Here is a 4,817-nt window from a genome sequence, read left to right as displayed (position 1 = left end):
TTGCATTAATACTCGAGGTACAGCAGAGCTCCACACCTTAATCTATGGTGTGTAGAAACTCCACCGTTGAAAATACATAAGAACAAGAGTGATCATTGGTTTCGGCCCCAGAGAGGGAACCAGAAGAACCAAGATGAAGATACAATAGTAAAAGGTCCTACTTATAGAAAACTAGTAGCCTAAAGTTTACAGAAATGAGTAAATGACATAAAAATCGACTTTCGGGCCCACTTGGTGTGTGCTTGGGCTGAGCAATGAAGCATCTTCGTGTAGAGACTCTTCTTGGAGTTAAACGCCAGCTTTGGTGCCAGTTTGGGCGTTTAACTCCCATTCTTGTGCCAGTTCCGGCGTTTAACGCTGGGAATTCTAAGGGTAACTTTGAACGCCGGTTTGGGCCATCAAATCTTGGGAAAAGTATGGACTATCATATATTGCTGGAAAGCCCAGAATGTCTACTTTCCAACGCCGTTGAGAGCGCACCAATTGGGCTTCTGTAGCTCCAGAAGATCCACTTTGAGTGCAGGGAGGTCAGAATCCAACAGCATCTGCAGTCCTTTTCAGTCTCTGAATCAGATTTTTGCTCAGGTCCCTCAATTTCAGCCAGAAAATACCTGAAATCACAGAAAAACACACAAACTCATAGTAAAGTCCAAAAAAGTGAATTTTAACTAAAAACTAATAAAAATATACTAAAAACTAACTAGATCCTACTAAAAACATACTAAAAACAATGCCAAAAAGCGTACAAATTATCCGCTCATCAACGATCCACCAAGCTGTGGGCAACTCCGTCGTGTGTGTCCGGGTTGGCGACATAGACCACATCTCTTTGGACGGTTCGGATCTGCCTCGTCCATATTTGTTCGTATCCTGGTGGACCTCGGACGACCCTCTCTCGCACGCCTCTTGTCAGGGTCCGGTATGACAGTAGGCCCGTCGTATAGTGGCCAGAAACCCTCTGGAATGGGAGGGGTAAATCCCATCCGATACACACTGAAGACCGAACTAATCTGGTACACGCTGTGAACATAAGTAGTCCAGTTTACTCGTGAGTAGGCACAACATGCAAGCGCGTGCTGACATGGAAAATGAAGCGCCTGAAAGTAGCCGCAGTCACATGTCCGAGAGTCAAGCGATACTCTGTAGCTACCCAATGAGAAGGAACCAGTCGGAGTGGTTTCTACCACAGTGAACTCGGAATTATCCCTGTCATACAAAGTCACCATGAAGCACCTCGCCGTCTTCAGGTTAGCCTCAATACACTTTACCAAGTGTTGACTGAATTGTTGTCCGGTTCCCATCTAGGCCTCAGCCTCTCTCCCCTTGCGAACAAATAGTTCGGCAAGCCTTCCGTATGTTGCCTTCACTAGTGAGGATACAGGAAGATTTCTGACACCATTGAGGATTGAGTTCACACATTCCGAGATATTCGTCGTCATGTGACCGAATCTCCGACCCTCATTACGATGCTGAGTCCACAATGAATAATCAATCCGGTTCGCCCACTCACACATCGCCGGGTCTTCAGACCGCAGTATATCAAACCAGTAATCAAACTCAACCTCGGTCTTGGCATACGCCGCATTCACAAGAAGCCTCCGTGCATCTTTGCCCTTGAAGGTTAGGGCAAAATTAGCAGCTACGTGTTGAATGCAGAATGCGCGGTATGCAGATGGAGGTAACCAACCTCCATCAGGAGCTTCTAGCACAGCCTTGATGCCGTTATGCCTGTCCGATATAACCAGCAGACCGGGCTGCGGTGTCACGTGCTGACGAAGGTGGGAGAGAAAGAATGTCCAGGACTCAGCATTCTCACCCTCTACTAGTGCGAATGCAACAGGTAGAATGTTGGAGTTCCTGTCCTATGCAATTGCGATGAGAAACGTTCCCCCGTACTTGCCATACAGATGGGTGCCGTCGATGCTGATTAGCGGCTTGCAATGGCGAAATGCCTCAATACAAGGTGGAAACGTCCAAAAAAGCCTGTGAAAATAACATTGAGAATCGTCTACCTGCCCTCCAACTCGAACGGGACTAGTCCTTAGGACTGCAACAGTTCCAGGCATCGTCAACTGGACTCCCAAAACCCACCTGGGCAGCTCGTTGTATGACTCATCCCAGTCACCGTAGATGAGGGCAATAGCCTTCTGTTTCGCTATCCAGACCCTCCGGTAAGTCGGCCTAAACCCAAAGTGTGCTGCCGTGGCATTCAGGAGCACCTTGATGCTAACGGATGCATCAACCCTAACCATTGGCATAATGAACGCCGATATCACATGATAATCCAAATTCCTGTGTGGTCACTGGATATGGAGGTGGCAAGACAAGTGTGAGGTCCATTGTATCGTTTGACCTCCCAAATGCCCTTGCGCTGCCGCAGACTTAGTCGAATCAACCATGTGCACCCATTCCCAAACTCAGAACACTTGCCCACATACCGACGATAATCAGACTCCACAACCTTATACTGTACCCCTCGCCGGATGCTGTAAGTCTTGACACTTAACAGGGCCTCCTCTTTATCCTGAAATTGCTGACCAACTTGGAACTCTGTCAGACCAGCAGTTCCTTCCGCATCTCTAGCTCCGAATCCAACTGAGTGCCCAGAAACCCCCTCCTGCCTCATGGCATCCAAGTCCAGAGAGGAAAAATGTGGTGGATACTGCTGTGTGCCAGAACTAGAACCACATACCGCCAATGCAGGCTCACTCCGTCCAATATCATCACCACTGTCATCGTCAATCATATCCGGCTCGACGTCATCCTCCTCTGCATCACCCAAAAATCCGTCTCCAACGCCAACCGGTGCAACACCCAATAAAGCGTTCGGCATATTTTCCCTTGCCCCTACCTCGTCGCCTACACCGCCATTGAGGTCAGCAGCAAAAGACGGGGAGGCGACAGGTTGGACCACTGGTGGATACACAGGGACGGAGGAAGAAGAAACGGCAGGTCGGGAGCTAGAACCTGCTAGAGTGGCTAAATCGGTCGTATTCCGGTTCGAACCGCCTGAGCTGGATACCACATCAACCAGCCGTGCCAACAACTCTGGTGTCCTCACCTCCGGAAACTGCCGCCGACAAAGAAACATTACTTACAAGTCCACATCACTACTAATCGTGAAGCAATCATACTTCACGGTATTCTGTAGCACCGTGATTTGAATGCGATAGAAAAACTTCTTAACCCGCTTCGCACCCTCCAGACCGAGCTTCGTCAGTACAGCTCTAACAAGGTCATCATAGCTCGTCGTAGGAGTAACGACAATACAGAGAGGATTCTTATCTATGAACTTCACTCCGGAACTGGTTTTCCTCTTAACGGATCCTCTGTGGTGAACCAAAACAACAAAACTCTCCTCACTAGCCATCTTACTCCCTCTAATGAGACTAACTCATGTTTACGCCCATATATATAGGCCTCGAGCTCCTACTAATTCGAACCGGTCTGGTTCGAACTAATTCGAACCGGTCTGGTTCGAACTAGGATTTGTGTAATTCGAACCGACCTGGTTCGAATTACCTCCACAAGCATCTCTCTATAATTCGAACCGATCTGGTTCGAATTACATTCATTATGAGTTCGAACCATACAAGTTCGATTTATTAACAACACACAACAAGTAATTCGAACTGACCTAGTTCGATTTATTCACAAAAGCAATTCGAACCAACGTGGTTCGAATTATATATATATATGAACTGGCTTATTGCTGAAACGATTTTTGGTTTGGCTGATATACGTAAATTTTGGAGAGCATTGGTTTATTATGGTTTTTTACCCTATATTTTATATAAATAATTGATTTAATAATTGATTTTTTATATAATTAGTATTGTTATATTTTTAATTATGACTCATGAGTCATGAGTAATTTTTATCAAAGTCTGCATTCAAAAATTTATTAGAAAAATATATATTAAAATATAAAATATATTAACAATTTATGAAATATATAAATTAATTTAGTAATTATTTCTTATTCGGAAAAATTATCAGTAAAACCTAAGTTTCAAACATGTATCTTTGTTGATTTGGGATCATTATGTAATATTTTTTCATTAATCTTTTGGGTTCAACAATGATAAATACATAATATGTGAAAATTTTTATATGATGGGCTCTTGAAAGAAAAGAAGGAGACTGAGTCACAGATTTTATTGTAGAATTCTCCGTCCAGTCACGTGGTCGGTTTCCCCAATAGTCCGCTTTTCCTCTATTCTCCATCTTCCTTCCTTCTTTTTCGCACCACTTCCTCATGTTTAATTTGATTTTCCCGCCACTCTAACCCTTATATATATGTAAATTAATCGTGAAGTTAATAATAATTACCATTATTTCTACCTAGCTACCCCATCATTAGCAATAATTAATAAGCATGGATAAAATTGCTTCTCAGGCGTTGTTCCTATGCTTCGTGTCATCGTCATTACTATGGACCTTATCATGTGCCCGCAACCCCTTTGTCTCATCAACCATCATTGACATTATTGACCGCTCCAACCACGATGCCAACTCCATTCTCGACAAACCCGAACTCATTGAAGAACCTTCACCATTCATCCAATTCCAACCTAATAATAAACCTGATAGTGACGACCAGCCTGAAACTGAAACCACGAAAGCAGCAGAAGACGAATCATCAACGGTGGTAATTCCTAATAAAGAAACGACGTCGTCCAAAGAAACATCAAACCCTACAAACAACGATGCTACTCCTTTAACGGTTCTCCGTATTCGTTCTATGGACGACCCTCGTATCCCTAGACGTCCGTTACCGTTAGGCTTACGGTTGGGCCACCGGTGCCGCCACAATA

At 44.6% G+C, this 4,817-nt stretch overlaps 1 pseudogene; it reads right to left on the bottom strand.

The window, feature by feature from the left end:
- LOC127747587 (uncharacterized) overlaps window positions 1-3,370 on the bottom strand; it is a 16,285-nt pseudogene extending 12,915 nt beyond the window's left edge.
- Window positions 3,371-4,817: the final 1,447 nt, after the last annotated feature.

The sequence above is a fragment of the Arachis duranensis genome, chromosome 5 (assembly GCF_000817695.3).
Source record: "Arachis duranensis cultivar V14167 chromosome 5, aradu.V14167.gnm2.J7QH, whole genome shotgun sequence".
NCBI classification, from domain to species: Eukaryota; Viridiplantae; Streptophyta; class Magnoliopsida; order Fabales; family Fabaceae; genus Arachis; species Arachis duranensis.
The sequence above is the reverse complement of the archived record's forward strand: the minus strand, read 5'-3'. Positions and strand labels throughout refer to the sequence as shown.